Here is a 12,978-nt window from a genome sequence, read left to right on the forward strand (position 1 = left end):
TTTAAATTTATATACCGCCCTTCATCCGAGGTAGTTCACAACATAAAATCAGAATATAAAAACACAAAATACATGATAAAGTTAAGAACAGGACAAAACCAACCCCTCCTCCCACAATAGATTTAAAAGGGCATCGGATGTCAATCAGTCAAAGGAACATTGAAGAGGAACGTTTTCCCTTGGTGTCTAAAGAAACGCAATGATGGGGTCAGGCGAGCCTCCCTGGGGAGAACACTCTACAAGCGGGGAGCCACTGCAGAAAAGGCCCGTTCTCGTGTTGCCACCCTCTGGGCCTCTCGTGGAGGAGGGACACAAAGAAGAATAGTGACATGTAACTATTTTTTATAAATAAATAAATAATATTTCACAAAGACCAGGGCTTGAAGATTTTTCGTTGATTCACCAATCTATGCTTCCAGGGGCCATAAGAAAGCTGCAGAGATAGCGCAGAATAGTGCGCACCCCGGAAACGGTCTCTTTCAGCTTCTGCCTTCTGGAAGAAGGTACAGGGTTATAAAGACTAGGACTAGCCGCCTGAGAAACAGTTTCTATCCAAATGCGATTTTGGTTTTAAATGCAGTGTAAGGCAGTCTCTATGGGAGTATATGGTATTTAATTATGGGGTACCAGAGTTTTTAGGGGGCTAACCGGGCTGGGATAGCTGGGATAGCAGGCTTGTTGGTTTTGAATGTCTGATGTAGACTTTTTCAATTTCGTTGTTCTGTATGGGACAATGACAATAAAGATTATCGTATCGTATCGTATCATATCAAGGATGATAAGCTAACTTTGAAGGATAGTTTCACGGACTGCAGATTAGGTAGATTTGTGTTAAAATACAGAGCAAGCCAAGAGCCCCTTTGACATTCCTAACACTCATCCCTTGGAAACAGAACCCAGGAGTCCGAGTCTTCCCAGTTCAAGGGTTTTACTCACAGAAACAGCATAGCAAGGCGCCAACCAAAGTCACCCCAGCCGCCAACCCAAACACGATGCCGACAAACACCGTCAAAGGAAGCTGTGATTGAGCTGAAGAAGTTTCTGGAACAGAAAAGCAAGAGTGGTGTGAACACCCCCCCCCTTTTTTTTTACCCCTAGGGTTTTACTTCTTGTTCTCTCACGCATTGTTATTATTATTATTTTCTGTGTGGCTGTTGTGAAAACAGGACGCTGGACTAGATAGGTCTTTGGCCGGACTTTTCTCATGTTCTAGCTGTGAGAGGCTAAGCAAGATGTCTTATTGTGCATTCTTTGCCCAATCCCGGCGCATGTGTCAGAAATGGATATCGCAACCCATCACAGGACGCACTGTTTGCCGTCACAAAGGGGAAGTTGTTTTCATATCCTGTGGGCTGCATTCGCCCTTTTTTGCTGCTGTAGCAGTACCACCCTGCCAATCTGGCGTGAGGAAACCCTCAAGAGGTTGCTGGACCCAGCAAGCAGGGTCATCGATGGAGGGAGTTGAAGTTTCTTCTCCTTTCTAAAAAGTTATTTTTTAAAGCAGAAGAAAAACAAAATAAATCACAGAATCGTAGAGCTGGAAGGGTCATCTAGGCCAACCATCCTCCAATGCCCGGATCTCAGCTAAGGCATCCATGACAGATGGCCAGCCAACCTCTGCTTGAAGACCCCAAGGAAGGAGGGTCCACCAGCTCCTGAGGGAGACTGTTCCACTGTCGAAGAGCTCAGAATCCCCTTCTCCTTCCTCCCCACACCCCGCCCCACAAAAATTTATTTTAAACCTTGTGTAAGAGACAGTATGAAATTCCTAATGAAAAGATGTATAATTTTAAAATATCAAAATTACACCTTTCATTGCTTTGAGAGGTGACTTGTTCACCATCAAATAAATTCAAATGTACTATTATACATTGAATTTCCTTTTCTTAAAATTACAAGTACAAAAGTACACTAACAGCCAAACTGCCTAGCTTAATATCACAATCATGCAATTGATTTAATACTTAAAGTTGGTCCAAGAATCTAGATAAATTTAAAACAGCAGCTTTTACATTCTTGTACAATCAGCTCTGTAAAGGCTTAATATATAACACCTGAAACCCTAAAATTTGTAAAAATAAATCTTTAGCTTCATAGTGCACTATCAAAATCATATTGGCCTACAGGAATTATTTACATGCTTTTAGAATACAGTGGTACCTCGCAAGACGAAAAACGCGCAAGACGAAAGAGTTTTCCATTTTTTGAGTCGTTCCGCAAGACGAATTTCCCTATGGGCTTGCTTCGCAAGACAAAATGTCTTGCGAGTTCTTGCGAGTTTGTTTCCTTTTTCTTAAAGCCGCTAAGCCGCTAAGCCGTTAATAGCCGCTAAGCCGCTAAGCCGTTAATAGCCGCTAAGCCGCTAAGCCGTTAATAGCCGCTAAGCCGCTAAGCCGTTAATAGCCGCTAAGCCGCTAAGCCGCTAAGCCGTTAATAGCCGCTAAGCCGCTAAGCCGTTAATAGCTGCTAATAGTTGCTAATAGCCGCTAAGCCGTTAATAGCCGCTAAGCCGCTAAGCCGCTAATAGCCGTTAATAGCCGTTAATAGCCGCTAAGCCGCTAAGCCGTTAATAGCCGTTAATAGCCGTTAATAGCCACTAAGCCGCTAAGCCATTAATAGCCGCTAATAGCCGCTAAGCCGCTAAGCCGCTAATAGCCACTAAGCCGCTAAGCCGTTAATAGCCGCTAAGCCGCTAAGCCGTTAATAGCCGCTAAGCCGCTAAGCCGTTAATAGCCGCTAAGCCATTAATAGCCGTGCTTCGCAAGACGAATAAACCGCAAGACGAAGAGACTCACAGAACGGATTAATTTCGTCTTGCGAGGCACCACTGTAGTTCATTTCTTGAGAATGAAAGCCCAAATATTAACAATATATAAATACTATATTTGCTCTACTTTAAAACTGTTGGATTTAAGAAGGATTGGTTGTTAAACCGCTCTGGGAATTGTAGCTCTGGGAGGGAAATTTTTTTGGGGTGTCTCCTAACAACTCTCCGCACCCTTAAAAATCTACAACTCCCAGAATTCTTTTGACTTTCTCTGTTTAGTGCTAATTCAGAACAAATGACAATATGTGCCAAAAAAGACCCAGTTTCTGTTTGTTCCAATTCAGCCATAAGCTGTGGGTTTTCCTTGTGGGGATATGGCAAAGAGGAACCCTAAACTGGGCACAGTCACTTCAGTGTAGGGCTGCTGTACATCCGGACATATCCAGGATTCATCCGTCAGAAATTGCTGAATTTCCAAAAGTCTGTAAAAAAATGTCTGGGAACACCCAGGTGTATGGCAACCCCCCACGCCAGAAGTGTTGACTTTGCGGCAAATTTCCTTAGAAATAGCTCAAAAACTTCAAATTTCCTTGGGGATTTAAAAAGCTCGACAACTTTTGTGCCCTACTTCAGTGGGACTACTCTGAGGGAAACCTAATTGGACACAACCTAGTGGCATTTACTTCTGAGAAAACATGTTTAGACTGAACTTGGAATGAGCTCCCTGCAACTCTCCGGCAGACAGAACAGCCAAGAAAATCACCATTGTCTGTCTTTATCCTCAGAGATACAGTCGCATAGGCTGTGACATTTGTTTGAGGGTAGCATATGCAGCAGACATAGGTCCCCTCGTTTTTCCAGGAGATTGATTCAATGGTCAGATTGCTGCTTGTCACGTTTGCATCGGTGTTGTTGAAATACCATCTATACTGTATATCAGGATTCGAATCCGCAGCACGACAGATGAGAGTCAGACTGGAACCCAACAGCTGGCTGATGTTTCCAGAGGGACTTATTGTGGCAGATTTTGGCCGGTCTACATTTTTTTTATTAAAAAAAGGAACAAAAATCAACAGTGAGGTCAGGATGAAAGGTGCAATCCCTAAAATAAGGTCTGCTTCAGCGCTTTGGGGGGGGTGTCTTTATTTATAATCCACTTTTCTCCCTCCACAGAACATTTATGTCCTTCTCCCCACCACAGAACTCAAAACCTCGTTCCCAACATCATGTTCTCTCAACGTTCTGGAACGTTCTAGTCACATTCCAGAACATTCCAGAAACAGGCTTGAGGCCTAGTTATGAGGGGCCAAACTCCATGCGATGTGAAGGATCCACAATGGGATCCCCCGGCTGTTTTTATTTTCACACTTCAAAGAAGCTGTGTGGGACTCAAACTTTGGCTGAAGCAATGTCACTGGGGAAAGAGAGTCTGGTCCCAACCCTTTTTCCTGAGGATCTAACCCCCCACCCAATAATTAAGTGGTAAGGAAACAAGGGTGGTGGTTGTGGTCTCAGTGATCACTGACAAAACTGGGAGCTTTGTGATGTTTCCTCTGTGGTGAAGATCCCACTCTGGTCCGTGGCAGAAATCACCCTCTCTGTTTCTCCCAGGGCCATCGGGACGAAGGAGCTCAGGATGATTGATTCTGCAAGAATAAAATCAAAGTAAATGCAAAATCTTATACTGATGGATCCTTCCCTTTTTGAACCAGCAGTGTTTCCAGTTCTTTCCTCAGATAGCTCATCTTTCCACTCCAAATCATGTACGACATATCCCTAATAAAGTTGCCCTTTCTTTCTTTCTTGCAAAGCTCCTGTGTTTTTAACAGCAGTATAACAAGCAGAAATTTAAACCGATGGTTCCCAAGAAGGTGATGCACTAATGGGAAATGCCCCTACCTGTTGAATTTCTACCTGCCCCATAGCTGTTGAAGGGTTAGGCAGATGACAAGTGCTTTGTCCAGCAACTTATTTCATTAGCACCCCAGATCTCAAATTTTGCACTAAGACATTTCACCTGCAGACACAGGAAATACCCGGGCAACTATGCACCCGTAAGGTGTAACTCTGTTCCTCATCAGCTGTTGAAGGCTTTCCGGGTGCAATCTGCTGAAACTGGAGCTAAACATTTCCCAACATTTGAAACATCCCAAAATGTCGTATTCCATTCCCCTGCTCAAAATTCTAAACGTGAAACTTCAACCACAACTTGTTGACATCTCTGGATTAGATTTTGTCAGGTGTCAAATATAAACTTCCAGAACACCTGGTATTTTTACCGTTTCACTTCATTTATGATATACTGTTGGTATTAGAGACACCGCTGCATGTCAACAACCATATTCTGGCAAAGACCGAAAGCCTACATACCATTCCAGGTCAACCACAAAGACAACAAATACTTGACGAATCTTGGGAATGCTGCGAATATCCACAACATCAAGTGGAAATTCAGCATCAACATTTGCATAAAGGCAAGGAAAGTCATTCATTTCATCTTTGCAAGCTCCTCTGACCACTGTTCTATGGTTCTGACCCGAATTACTGTGGCCAATTCCTTTGCCCATTTGGATCTTCCTTACCTGCAAGAAGAAATATTAACCAAAGCTTTGACCTTGGGCTGGCAAATAGATGTTCCATTGGCTTTCCTCACACTCTCAGAGCTGGAGCAAATGCACCGTTTGTGCAACGTCAAGAGGACTTTCAGGCTGATTTGCAAACCTTACCCTATTTTTTGACCCCTTGCAAAAAACCTCTCTCCCTAAATCCTCCTCTTTCCCTGCTTCTTCTCCCAAGCAAGAGACGACTCCACTGTGTGGCTGGCTTTTGTTGCATCAGATCCCTGTCTGGGACATTAGCACGCAATGGGGTTTCAATTGTCTATTTTGCCAAATCCCACCTATGCTTTGCCTATTTTGCTGAGAGATGTGTCCACGAGGGAGGGGGTGACAGCCGGGGTCTGGGAGGACAGAGGTGCCAGAATAAGATGTGCTGTGGTCCCTCCCTTTCAACCCATTCAGTGTCACAAACAAGTTAATCCCAGCCGATACCTATTATGCAAAGAGAGGGAACAATGAAGACTTCTGTCCAACGAAGGCTTGCGTGGTGCAAGGTTGAAGACACACCTCATCGGACACTGTTTCAAGGGATGCGGGCAGCAGAGAAAAGTCAGAGGGGTCTCTTTCATCTCTCAACAAAACTGAGCTCCCATGAAGCATTTGTTTACCATGCCTTATTTGCATACTGGAGGCATCAAGTATCTCGGGTGACAAAGTTTCCGTTCTAGAGCAGGCTTGGCAGCCACTAGCCCTCGAGTCCCATTTTGAACATGCAAGGGAATGTCACAAAGGCTTTGTTGTAATTTCGGGCTGCTATAAGTCCAGAATTTCCTGGACATGTCCGGGATTTGTCTGTCGGAAACAGCATCTGGGTGGAATCGTTTAAAATGTCCAGGAAGACCCAGGCCCATGGCAAACTATGTGCCTTTTGCAAAAAGAGCACAACAACTACTTTGGCAAATGAGGAAAAAAAGAAGTGCAACAACTTTCCTGCAAAATATATTTTGAAATATGGCAACCCTATTAACGGGAAAGCAGCCAGAATTTCTGAACAGGTGCGGTGTGTGTGTTACCATCACTGTGGAAGAACAATAGGCACCGCTCCACACTTCTGTAAATAAGGAGCCAAACATCAAGATGAGGTTTGTTCCCAAACACGTTGTGTCTCAAGAAATTAAGCACAGAGAAAGTGTACGCTGATATTTGTGTGTGTGTGTTTTCCATGAAAACTTGCATCTGCATAGCAACTGCAGCAGTGAGACCTCTGGTGCTGATTGGGTGAGGCGAGGTGATGTCACGGAATGTTCCAAGATTCTTCACCTGGGCTCTGCCTGTGTTCCTGACTCCAGCAAAATCAGGCAGAACATATGTGTAGCTGTTTTTTGGTCAGACCATTTGGTCCATCTAGTGTAGTGGTGTCTGCTTGGGCTGTCCTGATGGTGCTGTCCAGGGTCCAACAAAAGGGTCTTTTCACAGCCCTGCTTCTTGGGATGGCATAAGGTTTGCAAATCAACCTGAAAGTTCCCTTTCCAAACGATGACATAATATAGGAACAGAAATCCACTGAGCTGGTGGATTTGCTTACAGAATTGAGGAACAGAAAGCAAGTCCCATCAAACCGGCCCTTTTTAGATTGCCCACAAACCATACTCTTATGGTGAGTGAGATGCTCTGAGAGAACTATTTCTCATATTCTATTTATCCCACACAGAAGAAGAAGAAGAAGAAGAAGAAGAAGAAGAAGAAGAAGAAGAAGAAGAAGAAGAGGAGGAGGAGGAGGAGGAGTTTGGATTTGATATCCCGCTTTATCACTACCCGAAGGAGTCTCAAAGCGGCTAACATTCTCCTTTCCCTTCCTGCCCCACAACAAACACTCTGTGAGGTGAGTGAGGCTAAGAGACTTCAGAGAAGTGTGACTAGCCCAAGGTCACCCAGCAGCTGCATGTGGAGGAGCGGGGACGCGAACCCAGTTCACCAGATTACGAGTCCACCGCTCTTAACCACTACACCACATCAGCTCCTCTTTGCCACTTAGCTGAACTGTCCATTCAAGCAGCTGATAATAAGAATGCCCCTAATTCTTCATGCATTATTAACAAATTGCTATCCCTCTCTAAGGGCAGGAGAGGCAGCAGATCTCCACATATCCTCATTCGTTTATTAACTTTGGGGTTGGGGAGAGTCATGAAAACCATCAGCATTTGTGTGCAAAGTTCTCCCAATATGCAGGTGCTCGTGTGCCGTTTCCCCTAACAGAAACATTTTTGCAAAACAAAAATTATTATTATTATATAATAATCATTTGCTTATTTGCTGTTTTTGCTGATATATAAATACATGTTTGTGCAGGTGTTATACTAGCAAATGCACTTTTGTACACACTATAAGGTTAAAGAAATGCATTGCAAAATTCAGGGAACTGCAAATTTCATAGGATGGCTGAGTCTGGGTTCTTGTATTGTTTCAGAATGTGCAAATAAAGAAGGCCCGGATTTCTCCCCCAATCCCTACAGGTAACTGACACCTGGTGCTTTCAGATAGATGATCTGCCCCTCCAATGAGCCCTGCAGAATACAATGGGATTTACTTCTGAGTAAAAAATGCTGAGAATTGTGCTGTTTCCTTGCTGTGTTTGGACCAGGGAACCCATAACAGACCAAGTGAAATATTGACAGGGGTAGCTCTGGCTGAGGAGGACAGGAAAAGGAACAAAGGAAGTTATGGGACAAGGAGCTTAGGGACCGGGGTGCCATGCTTCTCCTACTTGGGCAGTTATCTTTCCACAAGGGCCGACACTGATGCCAAAATCCAGCATCACCTGAGCTCTGTGAGTGTAGCTTTCTTCCGATTGAAGTGCAATATGTTTGAGGACCAGGACATTCGCAGGGAAACCAAAATGCTTGTTTACAAAGCTATTTTGCTACCAACCTTACTGTATGCTTGTGAAACATGGACCACTTATAAACGCCATCTCCAACTCCTCGAAAGATTCCATCAACGGTGTCTCCGAAAATTTTTACACGTCACTTGGGAAGACAGGCAAACTAATACCAGTGTACTGGAAGAAGCAAAGATCACCGGTGTTGAAGCAATGATTCTTCAACATCAACTTGGTTGGACTGGTCATGTTGTGTGGATGCCTGATGATCGTCTTCCAGAGCAACTACTCTATTCTAAACTTAAAAATTGGAAGTGTAATGCTGGTGGTCAACAACAGAGTTTTAAAGACTGTCTCAAGGCAAATATTTAAAAATGTAGTATAAACACTGACAACTGGGAAACACTGGCCTGTGAGCGCTCCAATTGGAGAACAGCCTTGACCAAAGGTGTCATGGGCTTTGAAGACACTCGAACTCAGAACACAAGGGAGAAACATGCTAAGAGAAAGGCATGCTTAGCAAATCCACACCGTGATCAACTCCGGCCCAGAAACCAATGTTCCCACTTTGGAAGGACGTGTGGATCCAGAATTGGCCTCCACAGTCACTCACGGACTCATTGTTAAAACCATGTTTATGGAAGACAATCTTACTTGGCTACGAGGGATCGCCAAAGACAACTTTGGGGCAAGCCCATACTCCTGTGCCAACAACCGCACCTTCCTTTGCGAATGCTAGCAGGTAGCAATGCTTACATACACGAGATAAGAAGCATCGCGCCCTGCCTTTTTTGCTGCTCAAGCTGAGGTTAACAAACTTGACCTTCCTCTCTGCATTTTTCTTCTGGCCAGCTGGCACCACAACTGAGGACCAAAGAAAGGCAACAGAGCAGATGGTGCCTCGAAACGGGAACATAAGAAAAGATGTGGAAGAGGAGGCTGAACAAAGAGGCCACAGAGACCAAGAACTGAGACTGTCTTGAAGCAGCTGGCCAAGAGTGTGGCAGCTGGCTTCTTCTCGTTGTATTGTGTTTGCAATGGTAATACACTTAGTCATTCTGGATTATACAACTTGTTTGTTTGCATTGGATTAAGATACATCCTCCTCTCAATGAGATGTCTTCTTCTTCTTTGGCTAGTAAGATTGTCTTCCATAAGATTGTCTTCTCATTGTTTTAACAATGAGTCCATAAATGACTGTGGAGGCCAATTCTGGATCCACACATCCTTCCACAGTGGGGACATTGGTTTCCAGGCGGGAGTTGATCACGGTCTGGATTTGCCAAGCGTGCCTTCCTCTTAGCACATTTCTCCCTTGCGTCCTGAGTTTGAGTGTCTTCAAAGCCCATGACACCTTTGGTCAAGGCTGTTCTCCAATTGGAGTGCTCACAGGCCAGTGTTTCCCAGTTGTCAGTGTTTATACTACATTTTTAAATATTTGCCTTGAGACAGTTTTTAAAACTCTTTTGTTGACCACCAGCATTACGCTTCCCATTTTTAAGTTTGGAATAGAGTAGTTGCTTTGGAAGACGATCATCAGGCATCCTCACAACATGACCAGTCCAACGAAGTTGATGTTGAAGAGGGGTATGAAATGCTAGGCGAACACTTAAGGCTGCAGAAAGGCAATAGATATCCCCACCCCAGCCAAGAACATGCCTTAAAATTCTTTAAAAGTCAGATGGCTGTTGGGTCCCAAACACATATCCCAGTTCTGCCTCCGGTAAACAGGTTAGATAGGATTTTGAGCTACATGCAGGTCCTGCTGCCTGAACACAACGCATTGTCAGGGAATCATTTTTTAGGTCAGTGTTTGGATAACAAGTCAGTGATTTCCATTGATTCCTATGGGGAAACTTGTAATGTGTTCCCAACCACAGAATTTTGAACCAAAAATGCTGGGGGGGTGGGGTGGCGGACAGGAAAACCCTCTGAAACCTTGCAAAAGCCAAACAAGGAAGGAAAAATATACTCTGTTCTTTGTCTGATCACTCCCTCCTCCCTCCCAGCAGTAGTGCTTGGGCAACTGGATAGCTCGATTTGCTACTGCATGGTGCTGATAACACCAAGGTTGCAGGTTCGATCCCCGGGTGAGACAGCTGCATATTCCTGCATTGCGGGGGGTTCGACTAGATGATCCTCAGGGTCGCTTGCAGTTCTACGATTCTATGCTTCTATATTTCCAGATGAAGGCTGCTTATTTGTTTACAGTAACACATGCAGGTCTGGCTGTTTGGATATCTGAATCCGTACTGTGCATAGCAAAGTTTAGATACGAATGCCTCATATTTCAACAAGCAAATTTTTGTTTAACGAGCATTTGGACAGCGGGACCTGCATGTACTACAAAACCTGGCAGCACCTGTTTTTCTGGAGACAATGGGAGAGAAATAAAATATGTCTGTACACCATAGGAAGTGCTGCCTCTCCCAAATCATTTCCTGCTCTGTTAAAAACCATTAGCAGGGCCATTGTAAAGGTGAGCACCTAATAATGATATAAACTATGCAATTGTTCAAAGCAGAGATGGGGAGCCTGTGGCCCTCTGGATATTACTGGACTACAAAGCCACTTCCGAGATAAGGAGGAGGCGGGGTTGCGGGCTTCACACCCCTTCCCCACACTCACGGGGCTGGCTCCAGCCCACGCGATAACAGAGGGAATCCTCGGCTGCGTCATACCCCGGGCCAGCCAATCGGCTGGCTCCGGGGACTATTTAAATCTGCCGCAGCCGAGGCTCCCCCTCTTTCCCTCGCTGCAGCTGACCCGGTTTTCCCTCCCTTCCCACCCTCAGGTAGGTTCTTTGACGTTGCTATGAACCTTCGGTTGGTCGCTGTCAAGGGGCCTGGTAGGAATTTTTCCAAATGGCAGATTGGCACCAGCCATTTGGTTTTCGCCTACCTCGTAGCAAACCATCACAACTCCTCGGTATTGGCGGTTAGGCATTGGTGGGGGTACTGATTTATTGTTATGCAGATGAAGGGGGGAAGGAGCGCCATCACCTTCCCCCAAACAAAGGGTAGTCCGGTAAAGGATTCCGGGGGGCGTGGTCTTGTCCTAAGCCTAAGGAGGTGTGGGCCCAGGGCACGCCCACAAGGTGACGCTGGGGGGAGGTCCTAGTTGACGTGCCTCAGCAGGACTCCTCCCACTGGTGGTTAACCCTTACTGGCCTTGAAGCCGGTTAGTTGTTAGGACCAATGCCTAAGCCAATACCACTCAATTCCTGTAATCAATAAAGTTGTGGCCTAATTTGACCCATTAACCTGAATTCTTGTGTCCTGTGTCTTTATTTCATTGGGGGGAGGCGGGAACTCGCCACACAATTCCCATCATGCTGGCTGTGGCTGTTGGGAACTGGAGTCCAAACAGCAGACCAGTGGCCGCAGGTTTCAACCACCTGCTTGAAGAACTGCAAGGATACCACAACAAGCTGTGCACCCCAGCATGGCCACTAGTTGGCAGCGTTCACTTCTCCCGTCTCCCCATCGGAGTTTGCCTGTTTTTGTGACTTTCGTCAGTTCGGTTGCTGCATTGCTCCACTCTGAACGGCTGCTGTCAGGCGGTGGTGACAGCAGGGAAACGGACTTTGTAACTTTCTTTCCTAATTCTTGCCAGGAAGCTAGCAAGAGCCACGTGTTGCATCATGGAACCTATGCTGCTGTTTTGCAACGGGCAGGCAAGCGACAGGAAATAGAGGTTGCACTTCTTAGTGGCATAGGGGGGTGGGAGACAGGTAAGGAGGGGGTGGACCTCGTACACCTATAGAGAGCCAAGGAAGGGCCATAGTTCAGTGGCAGAGACCCTGCTTTGCATGCAGAAGGTCCCAATTTCAATACCTGGCCTCTCCAGGTAAGGCTGAGAGCTTCCCCAGCCTGGGAAACCACTCCCAAGCAGATGCTAAGCCAGATGTTCAGCTTCACATGCACCCTTTTGACCACTTCAGTCTGCCGAACCAGCACAATGATGAAAAACAAAAATGAACAACCAAAGAAGAAGGTAGCAGAGTTTGGTTTCAGTTGTGAGGGTAGGTTCTTCATTCATCTGTCTGTCTGTCTGTCTGTCTGTTTGTTTGTTTGTTTGTTTGTTTCCGTTGGCGGTGCGAGAGGTTGGAGAGCCCAGAGCTTGGTTGGTTGCATTTAGTTGACTGCACTGGGTTTTGCTTAAGAGTGTCAAAACTGGTGTTATGTACTGAGTTGAATAGGATCCAAAATGCAGCAGTCTGATTGGTCCTAGAACAATAGGATCCAAAATGCAGCAGTCTGATTGGTCCTAAAACAATGCAGCAGTATGATTGGTCCGCAGGAGCCACCCAATCCAGCTCCAGATGGAAGTGAATCCACAACCTGATTGGCCTACAGGAGAATCCTGGAATTAGCCAATCACGTGCAGCCCATTGTGTAAATAATGTATATTAAATTTTGGGGAACTTTCATTCCTGTTCACCACTATGAGCTGAATAAGGTAAAGGTACCCCTGCCCGTACGGGCCAGTCGTGTCCGACTCTAGGGTTGTGCGCTCATCTCACTTAAGAGGCCGGGAGCCAGCGCTGTCCGCAGACACTTCCGGGTCACATGGCCAGCGTGACAAAGCTGCTCTGGCGAGCCAGCACCAGCGCAGCACACGGAAACGCAGTTTACCTTCCTGCTATAAAGCGGTACCTATTTATCTACTTGCACTTAGGGGTGCTTTCGAACTGCTAGGTGGGCAGGAGCTGGGACCGAAAGATGGGAGCTCACCCCGCCGCGGGGATTCGAATCGCCGACTATACGATCGGC

The 12,978-nt window shown here is 45.7% G+C and overlaps 2 long non-coding RNA genes across 4 annotated transcripts; one reads left to right on the plus strand and one right to left on the minus strand.

The window, feature by feature from the left end:
• Positions 1-380: 380 nt before the first annotated feature.
• On the minus strand, positions 381-9,163 carry LOC310769193. 3 transcript variants are annotated; one of them, XR_014551508.1, is made up of 4 exons: positions 8,990-9,163; positions 4,294-4,413; positions 3,531-3,803; positions 381-1,041 (listed from the first exon to the last, which is right to left on the minus strand). It is a non-coding gene; the product is annotated as an uncharacterized lncRNA (long non-coding RNA). The 3 variants fall into 3 exon arrangements; XR_014551509.1 differs by lacking the exon at positions 8,990-9,163 and adding an exon at positions 4,667-5,279; XR_014551510.1 differs by lacking the exon at positions 8,990-9,163 and having other exon boundaries at positions 4,294-4,493.
• Positions 3,799-4,566, plus strand: LOC310769253. The gene is made up of 2 exons (XR_014551577.1): positions 3,799-4,249; positions 4,379-4,566. It is a non-coding gene; the product is annotated as an uncharacterized lncRNA (long non-coding RNA).
• Positions 9,164-12,978: the final 3,815 nt, after the last annotated feature.

Source organism: Podarcis filfolensis (genome assembly GCF_964270895.1).
Source record: "Podarcis filfolensis genome assembly, chromosome: 8".
Taxonomy (NCBI): Eukaryota; Metazoa; Chordata; class Lepidosauria; order Squamata; family Lacertidae; genus Podarcis; species Podarcis filfolensis.